The sequence below is a fragment of the Anomaloglossus baeobatrachus genome, chromosome 7 (assembly GCF_048569485.1).
Source record: "Anomaloglossus baeobatrachus isolate aAnoBae1 chromosome 7, aAnoBae1.hap1, whole genome shotgun sequence".
NCBI lineage: Eukaryota > Metazoa > Chordata > Amphibia > Anura > Aromobatidae > Anomaloglossus > Anomaloglossus baeobatrachus.
In genome coordinates, this window is record NC_134359.1 from 197,951,135 (window position 1) to 197,974,059 (window position 22,925).

The 22,925-nt window shown below is 40.9% G+C and overlaps 18 non-coding genes across 18 annotated transcripts; all 18 read right to left on the bottom strand.

Annotated features, from left to right (window-relative positions):
- Positions 1 to 421: 421 nt before the first annotated feature.
- On the bottom strand, positions 422 to 495 carry TRNAT-AGU (transfer RNA threonine (anticodon AGU)). Its single transcript has one exon. It is a non-coding gene; the product is annotated as a tRNA-Thr (tRNA).
- A 1,213-nt stretch (positions 496 to 1,708) lies between these two features.
- Positions 1,709 to 1,782, bottom strand: TRNAT-AGU (transfer RNA threonine (anticodon AGU)). The gene has a single exon. It is a non-coding gene; the product is annotated as a tRNA-Thr (tRNA).
- A 1,213-nt stretch (positions 1,783 to 2,995) lies between these two features.
- On the bottom strand, positions 2,996 to 3,069 carry TRNAT-AGU (transfer RNA threonine (anticodon AGU)). Its single transcript has one exon. It is a non-coding gene; the product is annotated as a tRNA-Thr (tRNA).
- A 1,213-nt stretch (positions 3,070 to 4,282) lies between these two features.
- Positions 4,283 to 4,356, bottom strand: TRNAT-AGU (transfer RNA threonine (anticodon AGU)). Its single transcript has one exon. It is a non-coding gene; the product is annotated as a tRNA-Thr (tRNA).
- A 1,213-nt stretch (positions 4,357 to 5,569) lies between these two features.
- TRNAT-AGU (transfer RNA threonine (anticodon AGU)) lies at positions 5,570 to 5,643 on the bottom strand. Its single transcript has one exon. It is a non-coding gene; the product is annotated as a tRNA-Thr (tRNA).
- A 1,213-nt stretch (positions 5,644 to 6,856) lies between these two features.
- On the bottom strand, positions 6,857 to 6,930 carry TRNAT-AGU (transfer RNA threonine (anticodon AGU)). The gene has a single exon. It is a non-coding gene; the product is annotated as a tRNA-Thr (tRNA).
- Positions 6,931 to 8,143: 1,213 nt separating this feature from the next.
- On the bottom strand, positions 8,144 to 8,217 carry TRNAT-AGU (transfer RNA threonine (anticodon AGU)). Its single transcript has one exon. It is a non-coding gene; the product is annotated as a tRNA-Thr (tRNA).
- Positions 8,218 to 9,430: 1,213 nt separating this feature from the next.
- On the bottom strand, positions 9,431 to 9,504 carry TRNAT-AGU (transfer RNA threonine (anticodon AGU)). The gene has a single exon. It is a non-coding gene; the product is annotated as a tRNA-Thr (tRNA).
- A 1,213-nt stretch (positions 9,505 to 10,717) lies between these two features.
- Positions 10,718 to 10,791, bottom strand: TRNAT-AGU (transfer RNA threonine (anticodon AGU)). The gene has a single exon. It is a non-coding gene; the product is annotated as a tRNA-Thr (tRNA).
- A 1,213-nt stretch (positions 10,792 to 12,004) lies between these two features.
- TRNAT-AGU (transfer RNA threonine (anticodon AGU)) lies at positions 12,005 to 12,078 on the bottom strand. The gene has a single exon. It is a non-coding gene; the product is annotated as a tRNA-Thr (tRNA).
- A 1,213-nt stretch (positions 12,079 to 13,291) lies between these two features.
- Positions 13,292 to 13,365, bottom strand: TRNAT-AGU (transfer RNA threonine (anticodon AGU)). Its single transcript has one exon. It is a non-coding gene; the product is annotated as a tRNA-Thr (tRNA).
- Positions 13,366 to 14,578: 1,213 nt separating this feature from the next.
- On the bottom strand, positions 14,579 to 14,652 carry TRNAT-AGU (transfer RNA threonine (anticodon AGU)). The gene has a single exon. It is a non-coding gene; the product is annotated as a tRNA-Thr (tRNA).
- A 1,213-nt stretch (positions 14,653 to 15,865) lies between these two features.
- Positions 15,866 to 15,939, bottom strand: TRNAT-AGU (transfer RNA threonine (anticodon AGU)). Its single transcript has one exon. It is a non-coding gene; the product is annotated as a tRNA-Thr (tRNA).
- A 1,213-nt stretch (positions 15,940 to 17,152) lies between these two features.
- Positions 17,153 to 17,226, bottom strand: TRNAT-AGU (transfer RNA threonine (anticodon AGU)). Its single transcript has one exon. It is a non-coding gene; the product is annotated as a tRNA-Thr (tRNA).
- Positions 17,227 to 18,439: 1,213 nt separating this feature from the next.
- TRNAT-AGU (transfer RNA threonine (anticodon AGU)) lies at positions 18,440 to 18,513 on the bottom strand. The gene has a single exon. It is a non-coding gene; the product is annotated as a tRNA-Thr (tRNA).
- A 1,213-nt stretch (positions 18,514 to 19,726) lies between these two features.
- On the bottom strand, positions 19,727 to 19,800 carry TRNAT-AGU (transfer RNA threonine (anticodon AGU)). Its single transcript has one exon. It is a non-coding gene; the product is annotated as a tRNA-Thr (tRNA).
- A 1,213-nt stretch (positions 19,801 to 21,013) lies between these two features.
- Positions 21,014 to 21,087, bottom strand: TRNAT-AGU (transfer RNA threonine (anticodon AGU)). Its single transcript has one exon. It is a non-coding gene; the product is annotated as a tRNA-Thr (tRNA).
- A 1,213-nt stretch (positions 21,088 to 22,300) lies between these two features.
- Positions 22,301 to 22,374, bottom strand: TRNAT-AGU (transfer RNA threonine (anticodon AGU)). Its single transcript has one exon. It is a non-coding gene; the product is annotated as a tRNA-Thr (tRNA).
- Positions 22,375 to 22,925: the final 551 nt, after the last annotated feature.

Sequence of the window (22,925 nt, forward strand, 5' to 3'; positions counted from 1 at the left end):
CTTATGGTCTGGTTTCTACGTTTTTGGGCAGAGAAGTTGGCTGTGAAGTTCAGGTGATGCATTAACAATACAGTCTATGGATTGAGCTGTTTATGCATGGTTTTGACTTCCATCTTTGTTCTTGTTGTTTTCTTGCCCTTTCACTGTTCAAGAAGACTGCTATCAAACTTTTCTAGCAGGGAGAGATGCGCATGGAAGCATTTCAATCTGGCAAAAGAAAACCACTGTTTTTATTTGGCATGCTTGGTGCCATCCTACATCGCATGACATCTTCTTCCTTCTGAGCACTTAGACAGCACATATTTATAATTCCTTCATTCAACTATCTCAGAGATGTGAGAAAGACAAATTTGACATTAGTCTCTCACTATGAAAGGTGCCCTTTAAAAATCGAAACTTCTATATCGGGACTATGAAAAGAAGGCACTGCTGAGATTCGAACTCAGGATCTCCTGTTTACTAGACAGGCACTTTAACCAACTAAGCCACAGCACCTCTTTTCCTACTGACCGATAGTAAAGCAGCTTCTGGTAGAGTGGCCTTATTTGATCTTCAGTGTCATCTGATGTCTAGAGACAAACTAATGCAAATGCTATCTGGGATAAACCAATTTTCAGGGCTTCAATACAGACACGACATTCAATCTTTAGTAAAAATACTGTTATTAAAAACCCTGAGCATTAGCTCATTTCTGATATGGTTTGAGCTAGTCTAACTCTTGAGATTATCCAGTGTAGGAGATGTGATAAGGTCCATTTTGCCAGAGGCCGATACACAATCTTTAGCTCAATTGCACAGCCTGGTCAAAATCCTCATCAGATCATATCACCGGATTTCAGGTTTGTCATGTAGACGAGGTGGCCGAGTGGTTAAGGCGATGGACTGCTAATCCATTGTGCTCTGCATGCATGGGTTCGAATCCCATCCTCGTCGGTTTAATCTCCTTCTTCCGTGTTGAAAAGCTTAGTTTCCATTTAGAACCCAGGTGGTGGATATTTGACCTTCTCAAATCTCTGAGATAGTGCAATGAAGGATTCATAAATCTGTGCTGTCTAAGTGCATATAAAAGAGAAGACGTCATCCGATGTAGGATTGCATCAGGCATGCCAAATAAAAACGGTGGGTTTTATTTTGCCAGATTGAGCATTGGTTTATGACTGGTAAGGATTGCCTTAGTCCAACTCCAGACACCAGACAATGAAGGAGAAGAGATAAGGCCCACTCCGTTAGAGGCCAACTTAAAATCTTCAGTGAAAAAGCAAAGACTCATCAAAATGCTCTTCAGATCTTATGGTCTGGTTTCTACGTTTTTGGGCAGAGAAGTTGGCTGTGAAGTTCAGGTGATGCATTAACAATACAGTCTATGGATTGAGCTGTTTATGCATGGTTTTGACTTCCATCTTTGTTCTTGTTGTTTTCTTGCCCTTTCACTGTTCAAGAAGACTGCTATCAAACTTTTCTAGCAGGGAGAGATGCGCATGGAAGCATTTCAATCTGGCAAAAGAAAACCACTGTTTTTATTTGGCATGCTTGGTGCCATCCTACATCGCATGACATCTTCTTCCTTCTGAGCACTTAGACAGCACATATTTATAATTCCTTCATTCAACTATCTCAGAGATGTGAGAAAGACAAATTTGACATTAGTCTCTCACTATGAAAGGTGCCCTTTAAAAATCGAAACTTCTATATCGGGACTATGAAAAGAAGGCACTGCTGAGATTCGAACTCAGGATCTCCTGTTTACTAGACAGGCACTTTAACCAACTAAGCCACAGCACCTCTTTTCCTACTCACTGATAGTAAAGCAGCTTCTGGTAGAGTGGCCTTATTTGATCTTCAGTGTCATCTGATGTCTAGAGACAAACTAATGGAAATGCTATCTGGGATAAACCAATTTTCAGGGCTTCAATACAGACACGACATTCAATCTTTAGTAAAAATACTGTTATTAAAAACCCTGAGCATTAGCTCATTTCTGATATGGTTTGAGCTAGTCTAACTCTTGACATTATCCAGTGTAGGAGATGTGATAAGGTCCATTTTGCCAGAGGCCGATACACAATCTTTAGCTCAATTGCACAGACTGGTCAAAATCCTCATCAGATCATATCACCTGATTTCAGGTTTGTCATGTAGACGAGGTGGCCGAGTGGTTAAGGCGATGGACTGCTAATCCATTGTGCTCTGCATGCATGGGTTCGAATCCCATCCTCGTCGGTTTAATCTCCTTCTTCCGTGTTGAAAAGCTTAGTTTCCATTTAGAACCCAGGTGGTGGATATTTGACCTTCTCAAATCTCTGAGATAGTGCAATGAAGGATTCATAAATCTGTGCTGTCTAAGTGCATATAAAAGAGAAGACGTCATCCGATGTAGGATTGCATCAGGCATGCCAAATAAAAACGGTGGGTTTTATTCTGCCAGATTGAGCATTGGTTTATGACTGGTAAGGATTGCCTTAGTCCAACTCCAGACACCAGACAATGAAGGAGAAGAGATAAGGCCCACTCCGTTAGAGGCCAACTTAAAATCTTCAGTGAAAAAGCAAAGACTCATCAAAATGCTCTTCAGATCTTATGGTCTGGTTTCTACGTTTTTGGGCAGAGAAGTTGGCTGTGAAGTTCAGGTGATGCATTAACAATACAGTCTATGGATTGAGCTGTTTATGCATGGTTTTGACTTCCATCTTTGTTCTTGTTGTTTTCTTGCCCTTTCACTGTTCAAGAAGACTGCTATCAAACTTTTCTAGCAGGGAGAGATGCGCATGGAAGCATTTCAATCTGGCAAAAGAAAACCACTGTTTTTATTTGGCATGCTTGGTGCCATCCTACATCGCATGACATCTTCTTCCTTCTGAGCACTTAGACAGCACATATTTATAATTCCTTCATTCAACTATCTCAGAGATGTGAGAAAGACAAATTTGACATTAGTCTCTCACTATGAAAGGTGCCCTTTAAAAATCGAAACTTCTATATCGGGACTATGAAAAGAAGGCACTGCTGAGATTCGAACTCAGGATCTCCTGTTTACTAGACAGGCACTTTAACCAACTAAGCCACAGCACCTCTTTTCCTACTGACCGATAGTAAAGCAGCTTCTGGTAGAGTGGCCTTATTTGATCTTCAGTGTCATCTGATGTCTAGAGACAAACTAATGCAAATGCTATCTGGGATAAACCAATTTTCAGGGCTTCAATACAGACACGACATTCAATCTTTAGTAAAAATACTGTTATTAAAAACCCTGAGCATTAGCTCATTTCTGATATGGTTTGAGCTAGTCTAACTCTTGAGATTATCCAGTGTAGGAGATGTGATAAGGTCCATTTTGCCAGAGGCCGATACACAATCTTTAGCTCAATTGCACAGACTGGTCAAAATCCTCATCAGATCATATCACCTGATTTCAGGTTTGTCATGTAGACGAGGTGGCCGAGTGGTTAAGGCGATGGACTGCTAATCCATTGTGCTCTGCATGCATGGGTTCGAATCCCATCCTCGTCGGTTTAATCTCCTTCTTCCGTGTTGAAAAGCTTAGTTTCAATTTAGAACCCAGGTGGTGGATATTTGACCTTCTCAAATCTCTGAGATAGTGCAATGAAGGATTCATAAGTCTGTGCTGTCTAAGTGCATATAAAAGAGAAGACGTCATCCGATGTAGGATTGCATCAGGCATGCCAAATAAAAACGGTGGGTTTTATTTTGCCAGATTGAGCATTGGTTTATGACTGGTAAGGATTGCCTTAGTCCAACTCCAGACACCAGACAATGAAGGAGAAGAGATAAGGCCCACTCCGTTAGAGGCCAACTTAAAATCTTCAGTGAAAAAGCAAAGACTCATCAAAATGCTCTTCAGATCTTATGGTCTGGTTTCTACGTTTTTGGGCAGAGAAGTTGGCTGTGAAGTTCAGGTGATGCATTAACAATACAGTCTATGGATTGAGCTGTTTATGCATGGTTTTGACTTCCATCTTTGTTCTTGTTGTTTTCTTGCCCTTTCACTGTTCAAGAAGACTGCTATCAAACTTTTCTAGCAGGGAGAGATGCGCATGGAAGCATTTCAATCTGGCAAAAGAAAACCACTGTTTTTATTTGGCATGCTTGGTGCCATCCTACATCGCATGACATCTTCTTCCTTCTGAGCACTTAGACAGCACATATTTATAATTCCTTCATTCAACTATCTCAGAGATGTGAGAAAGACAAATTTGACATTAGTCTCTCACTATGAAAGGTGCCCTTTAAAAATCGAAACTTCTATATCGGGACTATGAAAAGAAGGCACTGCTGAGATTCGAACTCAGGATCTCCTGTTTACTAGACAGGCACTTTAACCAACTAAGCCACAGCACCTCTTTTCCTACTGACCGATAGTAAAGCAGCTTCTGGTAGAGTGGCCTTATTTGATCTTCAGTGTCATCTGATGTCTAGAGACAAACTAATGCAAATGCTATCTGGGATAAACCAATTTTCAGGGCTTCAATACAGACACGACATTCAATCTTTAGTAAAAATACTGTTATTAAAAACCCTGAGCATTAGCTCATTTCTGATATGGTTTGAGCTAGTCTAACTCTTGAGATTATCCAGTGTAGGAGATGTGATAAGGTCCATTTTGCCAGAGGCCGATACACAATCTTTAGCTCAATTGCACAGCCTGGTCAAAATCCTCATCAGATCATATCACCGGATTTCAGGTTTGTCATGTAGACGAGGTGGCCGAGTGGTTAAGGCGATGGACTGCTAATCCATTGTGCTCTGCATGCATGGGTTCGAATCCCATCCTCGTCGGTTTAATCTCCTTCTTCCGTGTTGAAAAGCTTAGTTTCCATTTAGAACCCAGGTGGTGGATATTTGACCTTCTCAAATCTCTGAGATAGTGCAATGAAGGATTCATAAATCTGTGCTGTCTAAGTGCATATAAAAGAGAAGACGTCATCCGATGTAGGATTGCATCAGGCATGCCAAATAAAAACGGTGGGTTTTATTTTGCCAGATTGAGCATTGGTTTATGACTGGTAAGGATTGCCTTAGTCCAACTCCAGACACCAGACAATGAAGGAGAAGAGATAAGGCCCACTCCGTTAGAGGCCAACTTAAAATCTTCAGTGAAAAAGCAAAGACTCATCAAAATGCTCTTCAGATCTTATGGTCTGGTTTCTACGTTTTTGGGCAGAGAAGTTGGCTGTGAAGTTCAGGTGATGCATTAACAATACAGTCTATGGATTGAGCTGTTTATGCATGGTTTTGACTTCCATCTTTGTTCTTGTTGTTTTCTTGCCCTTTCACTGTTCAAGAAGACTGCTATCAAACTTTTCTAGCAGGGAGAGATGCGCATGGAAGCATTTCAATCTGGCAAAAGAAAACCACTGTTTTTATTTGGCATGCTTGGTGCCATCCTACATCGCATGACATCTTCTTCCTTCTGAGCACTTAGACAGCACATATTTATAATTCCTTCATTCAACTATCTCAGAGATGTGAGAAAGACAAATTTGACATTAGTCTCTCACTATGAAAGGTGCCCTTTAAAAATCGAAACTTCTATATCGGGACTATGAAAAGAAGGCACTGCTGAGATTCGAACTCAGGATCTCCTGTTTACTAGACAGGCACTTTAACCAACTAAGCCACAGCACCTCTTTTCCTACTGACCGATAGTAAAGCAGCTTCTGGTAGAGTGGCCTTATTTGATCTTCAGTGTCATCTGATGTCTAGAGACAAACTAATGCAAATGCTATCTGGGATAAACCAATTTTCAGGGCTTCAATACAGACACGACATTCAATCTTTAGTAAAAATACTGTTATTAAAAACCCTGAGCATTAGCTCATTTCTGATATGGTTTGAGCTAGTCTAACTCTTGAGATTATCCAGTGTAGGAGATGTGATAAGGTCCATTTTGCCAGAGGCCGATACACAATCTTTAGCTCAATTGCACAGACTGGTCAAAATCCTCATCAGATCATATCACCTGATTTCAGGTTTGTCATGTAGACGAGGTGGCCGAGTGGTTAAGGCGATGGACTGCTAATCCATTGTGCTCTGCATGCATGGGTTCGAATCCCATCCTCGTCGGTTTAATCTCCTTCTTCCGTGTTGAAAAGCTTAGTTTCAATTTAGAACCCAGGTGGTGGATATTTGACCTTCTCAAATCTCTGAGATAGTGCAATGAAGGATTCATAAGTCTGTGCTGTCTAAGTGCATATAAAAGAGAAGACGTCATCCGATGTAGGATTGCATCAGGCATGCCAAATAAAAACGGTGGGTTTTATTTTGCCAGATTGAGCATTGGTTTATGACTGGTAAGGATTGCCTTAGTCCAACTCCAGACACCAGACAATGAAGGAGAAGAGATAAGGCCCACTCCGTTAGAGGCCAACTTAAAATCTTCAGTGAAAAAGCAAAGACTCATCAAAATGCTCTTCAGATCTTATGGTCTGGTTTCTACGTTTTTGGGCAGAGAAGTTGGCTGTGAAGTTCAGGTGATGCATTAACAATACAGTCTATGGATTGAGCTGTTTATGCATGGTTTTGACTTCCATCTTTGTTCTTGTTGTTTTCTTGCCCTTTCACTGTTCAAGAAGACTGCTATCAAACTTTTCTAGCAGGGAGAGATGCGCATGGAAGCATTTCAATCTGGCAAAAGAAAACCACTGTTTTTATTTGGCATGCTTGGTGCCATCCTACATCGCATGACATCTTCTTCCTTCTGAGCACTTAGACAGCACATATTTATAATTCCTTCATTCAACTATCTCAGAGATGTGAGAAAGACAAATTTGACATTAGTCTCTCACTATGAAAGGTGCCCTTTAAAAATCGAAACTTCTATATCGGGACTATGAAAAGAAGGCACTGCTGAGATTCGAACTCAGGATCTCCTGTTTACTAGACAGGCACTTTAACCAACTAAGCCACAGCACCTCTTTTCCTACTGACCGATAGTAAAGCAGCTTCTGGTAGAGTGGCCTTATTTGATCTTCAGTGTCATCTGATGTCTAGAGACAAACTAATGCAAATGCTATCTGGGATAAACCAATTTTCAGGGCTTCAATACAGACACGACATTCAATCTTTAGTAAAAATACTGTTATTAAAAACCCTGAGCATTAGCTCATTTCTGATATGGTTTGAGCTAGTCTAACTCTTGAGATTATCCAGTGTAGGAGATGTGATAAGGTCCATTTTGCCAGAGGCCGATACACAATCTTTAGCTCAATTGCACAGCCTGGTCAAAATCCTCATCAGATCATATCACCGGATTTCAGGTTTGTCATGTAGACGAGGTGGCCGAGTGGTTAAGGCGATGGACTGCTAATCCATTGTGCTCTGCATGCATGGGTTCGAATCCCATCCTCGTCGGTTTAATCTCCTTCTTCCGTGTTGAAAAGCTTAGTTTCCATTTAGAACCCAGGTGGTGGATATTTGACCTTCTCAAATCTCTGAGATAGTGCAATGAAGGATTCATAAATCTGTGCTGTCTAAGTGCATATAAAAGAGAAGACGTCATCCGATGTAGGATTGCATCAGGCATGCCAAATAAAAACGGTGGGTTTTATTTTGCCAGATTGAGCATTGGTTTATGACTGGTAAGGATTGCCTTAGTCCAACTCCAGACACCAGACAATGAAGGAGAAGAGATAAGGCCCACTCCGTTAGAGGCCAACTTAAAATCTTCAGTGAAAAAGCAAAGACTCATCAAAATGCTCTTCAGATCTTATGGTCTGGTTTCTACGTTTTTGGGCAGAGAAGTTGGCTGTGAAGTTCAGGTGATGCATTAACAATACAGTCTATGGATTGAGCTGTTTATGCATGGTTTTGACTTCCATCTTTGTTCTTGTTGTTTTCTTGCCCTTTCACTGTTCAAGAAGACTGCTATCAAACTTTTCTAGCAGGGAGAGATGCGCATGGAAGCATTTCAATCTGGCAAAAGAAAACCACTGTTTTTATTTGGCATGCTTGGTGCCATCCTACATCGCATGACATCTTCTTCCTTCTGAGCACTTAGACAGCACATATTTATAATTCCTTCATTCAACTATCTCAGAGATGTGAGAAAGACAAATTTGACATTAGTCTCTCACTATGAAAGGTGCCCTTTAAAAATCGAAACTTCTATATCGGGACTATGAAAAGAAGGCACTGCTGAGATTCGAACTCAGGATCTCCTGTTTACTAGACAGGCACTTTAACCAACTAAGCCACAGCACCTCTTTTCCTACTGACCGATAGTAAAGCAGCTTCTGGTAGAGTGGCCTTATTTGATCTTCAGTGTCATCTGATGTCTAGAGACAAACTAATGCAAATGCTATCTGGGATAAACCAATTTTCAGGGCTTCAATACAGACACGACATTCAATCTTTAGTAAAAATACTGTTATTAAAAACCCTGAGCATTAGCTCATTTCTGATATGGTTTGAGCTAGTCTAACTCTTGAGATTATCCAGTGTAGGAGATGTGATAAGGTCCATTTTGCCAGAGGCCGATACACAATCTTTAGCTCAATTGCACAGACTGGTCAAAATCCTCATCAGATCATATCACCTGATTTCAGGTTTGTCATGTAGACGAGGTGGCCGAGTGGTTAAGGCGATGGACTGCTAATCCATTGTGCTCTGCATGCATGGGTTCGAATCCCATCCTCGTCGGTTTAATCTCCTTCTTCCGTGTTGAAAAGCTTAGTTTCAATTTAGAACCCAGGTGGTGGATATTTGACCTTCTCAAATCTCTGAGATAGTGCAATGAAGGATTCATAAATCTGTGCTGTCTAAGTGCATATAAAAGAGAAGACGTCATCCGATGTAGGATTGCATCAGGCATGCCAAATAAAAACGGTGGGTTTTATTTTGCCAGATTGAGCATTGGTTTATGACTGGTAAGGATTGCCTTAGTCCAACTCCAGACACCAGACAATGAAGGAGAAGAGATAAGGCCCACTCCGTTAGAGGCCAACTTAAAATCTTCAGTGAAAAAGCAAAGACTCATCAAAATGCTCTTCAGATCTTATGGTCTGGTTTCTACGTTTTTGGGCAGAGAAGTTGGCTGTGAAGTTCAGGTGATGCATTAACAATACAGTCTATGGATTGAGCTGTTTATGCATGGTTTTGACTTCCATCTTTGTTCTTGTTGTTTTCTTGCCCTTTCACTGTTCAAGAAGACTGCTATCAAACTTTTCTAGCAGGGAGAGATGCGCATGGAAGCATTTCAATCTGGCAAAAGAAAACCACTGTTTTTATTTGGCATGCTTGGTGCCATCCTACATCGCATGACATCTTCTTCCTTCTGAGCACTTAGACAGCACATATTTATAATTCCTTCATTCAACTATCTCAGAGATGTGAGAAAGACAAATTTGACATTAGTCTCTCACTATGAAAGGTGCCCTTTAAAAATCGAAACTTCTATATCGGGACTATGAAAAGAAGGCACTGCTGAGATTCGAACTCAGGATCTCCTGTTTACTAGACAGGCACTTTAACCAACTAAGCCACAGCACCTCTTTTCCTACTCACTGATAGTAAAGCAGCTTCTGGTAGAGTGGCCTTATTTGATCTTCAGTGTCATCTGATGTCTAGAGACAAACTAATGGAAATGCTATCTGGGATAAACCAATTTTCAGGGCTTCAATACAGACACGACATTCAATCTTTAGTAAAAATACTGTTATTAAAAACCCTGAGCATTAGCTCATTTCTGATATGGTTTGAGCTAGTCTAACTCTTGACATTATCCAGTGTAGGAGATGTGATAAGGTCCATTTTGCCAGAGGCCGATACACAATCTTTAGCTCAATTGCACAGACTGGTCAAAATCCTCATCAGATCATATCACCTGATTTCAGGTTTGTCATGTAGACGAGGTGGCCGAGTGGTTAAGGCGATGGACTGCTAATCCATTGTGCTCTGCATGCATGGGTTCGAATCCCATCCTCGTCGGTTTAATCTCCTTCTTCCGTGTTGAAAAGCTTAGTTTCCATTTAGAACCCAGGTGGTGGATATTTGACCTTCTCAAATCTCTGAGATAGTGCAATGAAGGATTCATAAATCTGTGCTGTCTAAGTGCATATAAAAGAGAAGACGTCATCCGATGTAGGATTGCATCAGGCATGCCAAATAAAAACGGTGGGTTTTATTTTGCCAGATTGAGCATTGGTTTATGACTGGTAAGGATTGCCTTAGTCCAACTCCAGACACCAGACAATGAAGGAGAAGAGATAAGGCCCACTCCGTTAGAGGCCAACTTAAAATCTTCAGTGAAAAAGCAAAGACTCATCAAAATGCTCTTCAGATCTTATGGTCTGGTTTCTACGTTTTTGGGCAGAGAAGTTGGCTGTGAAGTTCAGGTGATGCATTAACAATACAGTCTATGGATTGAGCTGTTTATGCATGGTTTTGACTTCCATCTTTGTTCTTGTTGTTTTCTTGCCCTTTCACTGTTCAAGAAGACTGCTATCAAACTTTTCTAGCAGGGAGAGATGCGCATGGAAGCATTTCAATCTGGCAAAAGAAAACCACTGTTTTTATTTGGCATGCTTGGTGCCATCCTACATCGCATGACATCTTCTTCCTTCTGAGCACTTAGACAGCACATATTTATAATTCCTTCATTCAACTATCTCAGAGATGTGAGAAAGACAAATTTGACATTAGTCTCTCACTATGAAAGGTGCCCTTTAAAAATCGAAACTTCTATATCGGGACTATGAAAAGAAGGCACTGCTGAGATTCGAACTCAGGATCTCCTGTTTACTAGACAGGCACTTTAACCAACTAAGCCACAGCACCTCTTTTCCTACTGACCGATAGTAAAGCAGCTTCTGGTAGAGTGGCCTTATTTGATCTTCAGTGTCATCTGATGTCTAGAGACAAACTAATGCAAATGCTATCTGGGATAAACCAATTTTCAGGGCTTCAATACAGACACGACATTCAATCTTTAGTAAAAATACTGTTATTAAAAACCCTGAGCATTAGCTCATTTCTGATATGGTTTGAGCTAGTCTAACTCTTGAGATTATCCAGTGTAGGAGATGTGATAAGGTCCATTTTGCCAGAGGCCGATACACAATCTTTAGCTCAATTGCACAGACTGGTCAAAATCCTCATCAGATCATATCACCTGATTTCAGGTTTGTCATGTAGACGAGGTGGCCGAGTGGTTAAGGCGATGGACTGCTAATCCATTGTGCTCTGCATGCATGGGTTCGAATCCCATCCTCGTCGGTTTAATCTCCTTCTTCCGTGTTGAAAAGCTTAGTTTCAATTTAGAACCCAGGTGGTGGATATTTGACCTTCTCAAATCTCTGAGATAGTGCAATGAAGGATTCATAAATCTGTGCTGTCTAAGTGCATATAAAAGAGAAGACGTCATCCGATGTAGGATTGCATCAGGCATGCCAAATAAAAACGGTGGGTTTTATTTTGCCAGATTGAGCATTGGTTTATGACTGGTAAGGATTGCCTTAGTCCAACTCCAGACACCAGACAATGAAGGAGAAGAGATAAGGCCCACTCCGTTAGAGGCCAACTTAAAATCTTCAGTGAAAAAGCAAAGACTCATCAAAATGCTCTTCAGATCTTATGGTCTGGTTTCTACGTTTTTGGGCAGAGAAGTTGGCTGTGAAGTTCAGGTGATGCATTAACAATACAGTCTATGGATTGAGCTGTTTATGCATGGTTTTGACTTCCATCTTTGTTCTTGTTGTTTTCTTGCCCTTTCACTGTTCAAGAAGACTGCTATCAAACTTTTCTAGCAGGGAGAGATGCGCATGGAAGCATTTCAATCTGGCAAAAGAAAACCACTGTTTTTATTTGGCATGCTTGGTGCCATCCTACATCGCATGACATCTTCTTCCTTCTGAGCACTTAGACAGCACATATTTATAATTCCTTCATTCAACTATCTCAGAGATGTGAGAAAGACAAATTTGACATTAGTCTCTCACTATGAAAGGTGCCCTTTAAAAATCGAAACTTCTATATCGGGACTATGAAAAGAAGGCACTGCTGAGATTCGAACTCAGGATCTCCTGTTTACTAGACAGGCACTTTAACCAACTAAGCCACAGCACCTCTTTTCCTACTGACCGATAGTAAAGCAGCTTCTGGTAGAGTGGCCTTATTTGATCTTCAGTGTCATCTGATGTCTAGAGACAAACTAATGCAAATGCTATCTGGGATAAACCAATTTTCAGGGCTTCAATACAGACACGACATTCAATCTTTAGTAAAAATACTGTTATTAAAAACCCTGAGCATTAGCTCATTTCTGATATGGTTTGAGCTAGTCTAACTCTTGAGATTATCCAGTGTAGGAGATGTGATAAGGTCCATTTTGCCAGAGGCCGATACACAATCTTTAGCTCAATTGCACAGACTGGTCAAAATCCTCATCAGATCATATCACCTGATTTCAGGTTTGTCATGTAGACGAGGTGGCCGAGTGGTTAAGGCGATGGACTGCTAATCCATTGTGCTCTGCATGCATGGGTTCGAATCCCATCCTCGTCGGTTTAATCTCCTTCTTCCGTGTTGAAAAGCTTAGTTTCAATTTAGAACCCAGGTGGTGGATATTTGACCTTCTCAAATCTCTGAGATAGTGCAATGAAGGATTCATAAATCTGTGCTGTCTAAGTGCATATAAAAGAGAAGACGTCATCCGATGTAGGATTGCATCAGGCATGCCAAATAAAAACGGTGGGTTTTATTTTGCCAGATTGAGCATTGGTTTATGACTGGTAAGGATTGCCTTAGTCCAACTCCAGACACCAGACAATGAAGGAGAAGAGATAAGGCCCACTCCGTTAGAGGCCAACTTAAAATCTTCAGTGAAAAAGCAAAGACTCATCAAAATGCTCTTCAGATCTTATGGTCTGGTTTCTACGTTTTTGGGCAGAGAAGTTGGCTGTGAAGTTCAGGTGATGCATTAACAATACAGTCTATGGATTGAGCTGTTTATGCATGGTTTTGACTTCCATCTTTGTTCTTGTTGTTTTCTTGCCCTTTCACTGTTCAAGAAGACTGCTATCAAACTTTTCTAGCAGGGAGAGATGCGCATGGAAGCATTTCAATCTGGCAAAAGAAAACCACTGTTTTTATTTGGCATGCTTGGTGCCATCCTACATCGCATGACATCTTCTTCCTTCTGAGCACTTAGACAGCACATATTTATAATTCCTTCATTCAACTATCTCAGAGATGTGAGAAAGACAAATTTGACATTAGTCTCTCACTATGAAAGGTGCCCTTTAAAAATCGAAACTTCTATATCGGGACTATGAAAAGAAGGCACTGCTGAGATTCGAACTCAGGATCTCCTGTTTACTAGACAGGCACTTTAACCAACTAAGCCACAGCACCTCTTTTCCTACTCACTGATAGTAAAGCAGCTTCTGGTAGAGTGGCCTTATTTGATCTTCAGTGTCATCTGATGTCTAGAGACAAACTAATGGAAATGCTATCTGGGATAAACCAATTTTCAGGGCTTCAATACAGACACGACATTCAATCTTTAGTAAAAATACTGTTATTAAAAACCCTGAGCATTAGCTCATTTCTGATATGGTTTGAGCTAGTCTAACTCTTGACATTATCCAGTGTAGGAGATGTGATAAGGTCCATTTTGCCAGAGGCCGATACACAATCTTTAGCTCAATTGCACAGACTGGTCAAAATCCTCATCAGATCATATCACCTGATTTCAGGTTTGTCATGTAGACGAGGTGGCCGAGTGGTTAAGGCGATGGACTGCTAATCCATTGTGCTCTGCATGCATGGGTTCGAATCCCATCCTCGTCGGTTTAATCTCCTTCTTCCGTGTTGAAAAGCTTAGTTTCCATTTAGAACCCAGGTGGTGGATATTTGACCTTCTCAAATCTCTGAGATAGTGCAATGAAGGATTCATAAATCTGTGCTGTCTAAGTGCATATAAAAGAGAAGACGTCATCCGATGTAGGATTGCATCAGGCATGCCAAATAAAAACGGTGGGTTTTATTTTGCCAGATTGAGCATTGGTTTATGACTGGTAAGGATTGCCTTAGTCCAACTCCAGACACCAGACAATGAAGGAGAAGAGATAAGGCCCACTCCGTTAGAGGCCAACTTAAAATCTTCAGTGAAAAAGCAAAGACTCATCAAAATGCTCTTCAGATCTTATGGTCTGGTTTCTACGTTTTTGGGCAGAGAAGTTGGCTGTGAAGTTCAGGTGATGCATTAACAATACAGTCTATGGATTGAGCTGTTTATGCATGGTTTTGACTTCCATCTTTGTTCTTGTTGTTTTCTTGCCCTTTCACTGTTCAAGAAGACTGCTATCAAACTTTTCTAGCAGGGAGAGATGCGCATGGAAGCATTTCAATCTGGCAAAAGAAAACCACTGTTTTTATTTGGCATGCTTGGTGCCATCCTACATCGCATGACATCTTCTTCCTTCTGAGCACTTAGACAGCACATATTTATAATTCCTTCATTCAACTATCTCAGAGATGTGAGAAAGACAAATTTGACATTAGTCTCTCACTATGAAAGGTGCCCTTTAAAAATCGAAACTTCTATATCGGGACTATGAAAAGAAGGCACTGCTGAGATTCGAACTCAGGATCTCCTGTTTACTAGACAGGCACTTTAACCAACTAAGCCACAGCACCTCTTTTCCTACTGACCGATAGTAAAGCAGCTTCTGGTAGAGTGGCCTTATTTGATCTTCAGTGTCATCTGATGTCTAGAGACAAACTAATGCAAATGCTATCTGGGATAAACCAATTTTCAGGGCTTCAATACAGACACGACATTCAATCTTTAGTAAAAATACTGTTATTAAAAACCCTGAGCATTAGCTCATTTCTGATATGGTTTGAGCTAGTCTAACTCTTGAGATTATCCAGTGTAGGAGATGTGATAAGGTCCATTTTGCCAGAGGCCGATACACAATCTTTAGCTCAATTGCACAGACTGGTCAAAATCCTCATCAGATCATATCACCTGATTTCAGGTTTGTCATGTAGACGAGGTGGCCGAGTGGTTAAGGCGATGGACTGCTAATCCATTGTGCTCTGCATGCATGGGTTCGAATCCCATCCTCGTCGGTTTAATCTCCTTCTTCCGTGTTGAAAAGCTTAGTTTCAATTTAGAACCCAGGTGGTGGATATTTGACCTTCTCAAATCTCTGAGATAGTGCAATGAAGGATTCATAAGTCTGTGCTGTCTAAGTGCATATAAAAGAGAAGACGTCATCCGATGTAGGATTGCATCAGGCATGCCAAATAAAAACGGTGGGTTTTATTTTGCCAGATTGAGCATTGGTTTATGACTGGTAAGGATTGCCTTAGTCCAACTCCAGACACCAGACAATGAAGGAGAAGAGATAAGGCCCACTCCGTTAGAGGCCAACTTAAAATCTTCAGTGAAAAAGCAAAGACTCATCAAAATGCTCTTCAGATCTTATGGTCTGGTTTCTACGTTTTTGGGCAGAGAAGTTGGCTGTGAAGTTCAGGTGATGCATTAACAATACAGTCTATGGATTGAGCTGTTTATGCATGGTTTTGACTTCCATCTTTGTTCTTGTTGTTTTCTTGCCCTTTCACTGTTCAAGAAGACTGCTATCAAACTTTTCTAGCAGGGAGAGATGCGCATGGAAGCATTTCAATCTGGCAAAAGAAAACCACTGTTTTTATTTGGCATGCTTGGTGCCATCCTACATCGCATGACATCTTCTTCCTTCTGAGCACTTAGACAGCACATATTTATAATTCCTTCATTCAACTATCTCAGAGATGTGAGAAAGACAAATTTGACATTAGTCTCTCACTATGAAAGGTGCCCTTTAAAAATCGAAACTTCTATATCGGGACTATGAAAAGAAGGCACTGCTGAGATTCGAACTCAGGATCTCCTGTTTACTAGACAGGCACTTTAACCAACTAAGCCACAGCACCTCTTTTCCTACTCACCGATAGTAAAGCAGCTTCTGGTAGAGTGGCCTTATTTGATCTTCAGTGTCATCTGATGTCTAGAGACAAACTAATGCAAATGCTATCTGGGATAAACCAATTTTCAGGGCTTCAATACAGACACGACATTCAATCTTTAGTAAAAATACTGTTATTAAAAACCCTGAGCATTAGCTCATTTCTGATATGGTTTGAGCTAGTCTAACTCTTGACATTATCCAGTGTAGGAGATGTGATAAGGTCCATTTTGCCAGAGGCCGATACACAATCTTTAGCTCAATTGCACAGACTGGTCAAAATCCTCATCAGATCATATCACCTGATTTCAGGTTTGTGATGTAGACGAGGTGGCCGAGTGGTTAAGGCGATGGACTGCTAATCCATTGTGCTCTGCATGCATGGGTTCGAATCCCATCCTCGTCGGTTTAATCTCCTTCTTCCGTGTTGAAAAGCTTAGTTTCCATTTAGAACCCAGGTGGTGGATATTTGACCTTCTCAAATCTCTGAGATAGTGCAATGAAGGATTCATAAGTCTGTGCTGTCTAAGTGCATATAAAAGAGAAGACGTCATCCGATGTAGGATTGCATCAGGCATGCCAAATAAAAACGGTGGGTTTTATTTTGCCAGATTGAGCATTGGTTTATGACTGGTAAGGATTGCCTTAGTCCAACTCCAGACACCAGACAATGAAGGAGAAGAGATAAGGCCCACTCCGTTAGAGGCCAACTTAAAATCTTCAGTGAAAAAGCAAAGACTCATCAAAATGCTCTTCAGATCTTATGGTCTGGTTTCTACGTTTTTGGGCAGAGAAGTTGGCTGTGAAGTTCAGGTGATGCATTAACAATACAGTCTATGGATTGAGCTGTTTATGCATGGTTTTGACTTCCATCTTTGTTCTTGTTGTTTTCTTGCCCTTTCACTGTTCAAGAAGACTGCTATCAAACTTTTCTAGCAGGGAGAGATGCGCATGGAAGCATTTCAATCTGGCAAAAGAAAACCACTGTTTTTATTTGGCATGCTTGGTGCCATCCTACATCGCATGACATCTTCTTCCTTCTGAGCACTTAGACAGCACATATTTATAATTCCTTCATTCAACTATCTCAGAGATGTGAGAAAGACAAATTTGACATTAGTCTCTCACTATGAAAGGTGCCCTTTAAAAATCGAAACTTCTATATCGGGACTATGAAAAGAAGGCACTGCTGAGATTCGAACTCAGGATCTCCTGTTTACTAGACAGGCACTTTAACCAACTAAGCCACAGCACCTCTTTTCCTACTCACCGATAGTAAAGCAGCTTCTGGTAGAGTGGCCTTATTTGATCTTCAGTGTCATCTGATGTCTAGAGACAAACTAATGCAAATGCTATCTGGGATAAACCAATTTTCAGGGCTTCAATACAGACACGACATTCAATCTTTAGTAAAAATACTGTTATTAAAAACCCTGAGCATTAGCTCATTTCTGATATGGTTTGAGCTAGTCTAACTCTTGACATTATCCAGTGTAGGAGATGTGATAAGGTCCATTTTGCCAGAGGCCGATACACAATCTTTAGCTCAATTGCACAGACTGGTCAAAATCCTCATCAGATCATATCACCTGATTTCAGGTTTGTGATGTAGACGAGGTGGCCGAGTGGTTAAGGCGATGGACTGCTAATCCATTGTGCTCTGCATGCATGGGTTCGAATCCCATCCTCGTCGGTTTAATCTCCTTCTTCCGTGTTGAAAAGCTTAGTTTCCATTTAGAACCCAGGTGGTGGATATTTGACCTTCTCAAATCTCTGAGATAGTGCAATGAAGGATTCATAAATCTGTGCTGTCTAAGTGCATATAAAAGAGAAGACGTCATCCGATGTAGGATTGCATCAGGCATGCCAAATAAAAACGGTGGGTTTTATTTTGCCAGATTGAGCATTGGTTTATGACTGGTAAGGATTGCCTTAGTCCAACTCCAGACACCAGACAATGAAGGAGAAGAGATAAGGCCCACTCCGTTAGAGGCCAACTTAAAATCTTCAGTGAAAAAGCAAAGACTCATCAAAATGCTCTTCAGATCTTATGGTCTGGTTTCTACGTTTTTGGGCAGAGAAGTTGGCTGTGAAGTTCAGGTGATGCATTAACAATACAGTCTATGGATTGAGCTGTTTATGCATGGTTTTGACTTCCATCTTTGTTCTTGTTGTTTTCTTGCCCTTTCACTGTTCAAGAAGACTGCTATCAAACTTTTCTAGCAGGGAGAGATGCGCATGGAAGCATTTCAATCTGGCAAAAGAAAACCACTGTTTTTATTTGGCATGCTTGGTGCCATCCTACATCGCATGACATCTTCTTCCTTCTGAGCACTTAGACAGCACATATTTATAATTCCTTCATTCAACTATCTCAGAGATGTGAGAAAGACAAATTTGACATTAGTCTCTCACTATGAAAGGTGCCCTTTAAAAATCGAAACTTCTATATCGGGACTATGAAAAGAAGGCACTGCTGAGATTCGAACTCAGGATCTCCTGTTTACTAGACAGGCACTTTAACCAACTAAGCCACAGCACCTCTTTTCCTACTGACCGATAGTAAAGCAGCTTCTGGTAGAGTGGCCTTATTTGATCTTCAGTGTCATCTGATGTCTAGAGACAAACTAATGCAAATGCTATCTGGGATAAACCAATTTTCAGGGCTTCAATACAGACACGACATTCAATCTTTAGTAAAAATACTGTTATTAAAAACCCTGAGCATTAGCTCATTTCTGATATGGTTTGAGCTAGTCTAACTCTTGACATTATCCAGTGTAGGAGATGTGATAAGGTCCATTTTGCCAGAGGCCGATACACAATCTTTAGCTCAATTGCACAGACTGGTCAAAATCCTCATCAGATCATATCACCTGATTTCAGGTTTGTGATGTAGACGAGGTGGCCGAGTGGTTAAGGCGATGGACTGCTAATCCATTGTGCTCTGCATGCATGGGTTCGAATCCCATCCTCGTCGGTTTAATCTCCTTCTTCCGTGTTGAAAAGCTTAGTTTCCATTTAGAACCCAGGTGCTGGATATTTGACCTTCTCAAATCTCTGAGATAGTGCAATGAAGGATTCATAAATCTGTGCTGTCTAAGTGCATATAAAAGAGAAGACGTCATCCGATGTAGGATTGCATCAGGCATGCCAAATAAAAACGGTGGGTTTTATTTTGCCAGATTGAGCATTGGTTTATGACTGGTAAGGATTGCCTTAGTCCAACTCCAGACACCAGACAATGAAGGAGAAGAGATAAGGCCCACTCCGTTAGAGGCCAACTTAAAATCTTCAGTGAAAAAGCAAAGACTCATCAAAATGCTCTTCAGATCTTATGGTCTGGTTTCTACGTTTTTGGGCAGAGAAGTTGGCTGTGAAGTTCAGGTGATGCATTAACAATACAGTCTATGGATTGAGCTGTTTATGCATGGTTTTGACTTCGATCTTTGTTCTTGTTGTTTTCTTGCCCTTTCACTGTTCAAGAAGACTGCTATCAAACTTTTCTAGCAGGGAGAGATGCGCATGGAAGCATTTCAATCTGGCAAAAGAAAACCACTGTTTTTATTTGGCATGCTTGGTGCCATCCTACATCGCATGACATCTTCTTCCTTCTGAGCACTTAGACAGCACATATTTATAATTCCTTCATTCAACTATCTCAGAGATGTGAGAAAGACAAATTTGACATTAGTCTCTCACTATGAAAGGTGCCCTTTAAAAATCGAAACTTCTATATCGGGACTATGAAAAGAAGGCACTGCTGAGATTCGAACTCAGGATCTCCTGTTTACTAGACAGGCACTTTAACCAACTAAGCCACAGCACCTCTTTTCCTACTCACCGATAGTAAAGCAGCTTCTGGTAGAGTGGCCTTATTTGATCTTCAGTGTCATCTGATGTCTAGAGACAAACTAATGCAAATGCTATCTGGGATAAACCAATTTTCAGGGCTTCAATACAGACACGACATTCAATCTTTAGTAAAAATACTGTTATTAAAAACCCTGAGCATTAGCTCATTTCTGATATGGTTTGAGCTAGTCTAACTCTTGACATTATCCAGTGTAGGAGATGTGATAAGGTCCATTTTGCCAGAGGCCGATACACAATCTTTAGCTCAATTGCACAGACTGGTCAAAATCCTCATCAGATCATATCACCTGATTTCAGGTTTGTGATGTAGACGAGGTGGCCGAGTGGTTAAGGCGATGGACTGCTAATCCATTGTGCTCTGCATGCATGGGTTCGAATCCCATCCTCGTCGGTTTAATCTCCTTCTTCCGTGTTGAAAAGCTTAGTTTCCATTTAGAACCCAGGTGGTGGATATTTGACCTTCTCAAATCTCTGAGATAGTGCAATGAAGGATTCATAAATCTGTGCTGTCTAAGTGCATATAAAAGAGAAGACGTCATCCGATGTAGGATTGCATCAGGCATGCCAAATAAAAACGGTGGGTTTTATTTTGCCAGATTGACCATTGGTTTATGACTGGTAAGGATTGCCTTAGTCCAACTCCAGACACCAGACAATGAAGGAGAAGAGATAAGGCCCACTCCGTTAGAGGCCAACTTAAAATCTTCAGTGAAAAAGCAAAGACTCATCAAAATGCTCTTCAGATCTTATGGTCTGGTTTCTACGTTTTTGGGCAGAGAAGTTGGCTGTGAAGTTCAGGTGATGCATTAACAATACAGTCTATGGATTGAGCTGTTTATGCATGGTTTTGACTTCGATCTTTGTTCTTGTTGTTTTCTTGCCCTTTCACTGTTCAAGAAGACTGCTATCAAACTTTTCTAGCAGGGAGAGATGCGCATGGAAGCATTTCAATCTGGCAAAAGAAAACCACTGTTTTTATTTGGCATGCTTGGTGCCATCCTACATCGCATGACATCTTCTTCCTTCTGAGCACTTAGACAGCACATATTTATAATTCCTTCATTCAACTATCTCAGAGATGTGAGAAAGACAAATTTGACATTAGTCTCTCACTATGAAAGGTGCCCTTTAAAAATCGAAACTTCTATATCGGGACTATGAAAAGAAGGCACTGCTGAGATTCGAACTCAGGATCTCCTGTTTACTAGACAGGCACTTTAACCAACTAAGCCACAGCACCTCTTTTCCTACTCACCGATAGTAAAGCAGCTTCTGGTAGAGTGGCCTTATTTGATCTTCAGTGTCATCTGATGTCTAGAGACAAACTAATGCAAATGCTATCTGGGATAAACCAATTTTCAGGGCTTCAATACAGACACGACATTCAATCTTTAGTAAAAATACTGTTATTAAAAACCCTGAGCATTAGCTCATTTCTGATATGGTTTGAGCTAGTCTAACTCTTGACATTATCCAGTGTAGGAGATGTGATAAGGTCCATTTTGCCAGAGGCCGATACACAATCTTTAGCTCAATTGCACAGACTGGTCAAAATCCTCATCAGATCATATCACCTGATTTCAGGTTTGTGATGTAGACGAGGTGGCCGAGTGGTTAAGGCGATGGACTGCTAATCCATTGTGCTCTGCATGCATGGGTTCGAATCCCATCCTCGTCGGTTTAATCTCCTTCTTCCGTGTTGAAAAGCTTAGTTTCCATTTAGAACCCAGTTGGTGGATATTTGACCTTCTCAAATCTCTGAGATAGTGCAATGAAGGATTCTTAAGTCTGTGCTGTCTAAGTGCATATAAAAGAGAAGACGTCATCCGATGTAGGATTGCATCAGGCATGCCAAATAAAAACGGTGGGTTTTATTTTGCCAGATTGACCATTGGTTTATGACTGGTAAGGATTGCCTTAGTCCAACTCCAGACACCAGACAATGAAGGAGAAGAGATAAGGCCCACTCCGTTAGAGGCCAACTTAAAATCTTCAGTGAAAAAGCAAAGACTCATCAAAATGCTCTTCAGATCTTATGGTCTGGTTTCTACGTTTTTGGGCAGAGAAGTTGGCTGTGAAGTTCAGGTGATGCATTAACAATACAGTCTATGGATTGAGCTGTTTATGCATGGTTTTGACTTCGATCTTTGTTCTTGTTGTTTTCTTGCCCTTTCACTGTTCAAGAAGACTGCTATCAAACTTTTCTAGCAGGGAGAGATGCGCATGGAAGCATTTCAATCTGGCAAAAGAAAACCACTGTTTTTATTTGGCATGCTTGGTGCCATCCTACATCGCATGACATCTTCTTCCTTCTGAGCACTTAGACAGCACATATTTATAATTCCTTCATTCAACTATCTCAGAGATGTGAGAAAGACAAATTTGACATTAGTCTCTCACTATGAAAGGTGCCCTTTAAAAATCGAAACTTCTATATCGGGACTATGAAAAGAAGGCACTGCTGAGATTCGAACTCAGGATCTCCTGTTTACTAGACAGGCACTTTAACCAACTAAGCCACAGCACCTCTTTTCCTACTCACCGATAGTAAAGCAGCTTCTGGTAGAGTGGCCTTATTTGATCTTCAGTGTCATCTGATGTCTAGAGACAAACTAATGCAAATGCTATCTGGGATAAACCAATTTTCAGGGCTTCAATACAGACACGACATTCAATCTTTAGTAAAAATACTGTTATTAAAAACCCTGAGCATTAGCTCATTTCTGATATGGTTTGAGCTAGTCTAACTCTTGACATTATCCAGTGTAGGAGATGTGATAAGGTCCATTTTGCCAGAGGCCGATACACAATCTTTAGCTCAATTGCACAGACTGGTCAAAATCCTCATCAGATCATATCACCTGATTTCAGGTTTGTGATGTAGACGAGGTGGCCGAGTGGTTAAGGCGATGGACTGCTAATCCATTGTGCTCTGCATGCATGGGTTCGAATCCCATCCTCGTCGGTTTAATCTCCTTCTTCCGTGTTGAAAAGCTTAGTTTCCATTTAGAACCCAGGTGGTGGATATTTGACCTTCTCAAATCTCTGAGATAGTGCAATGAAGGATTCATAAATCTG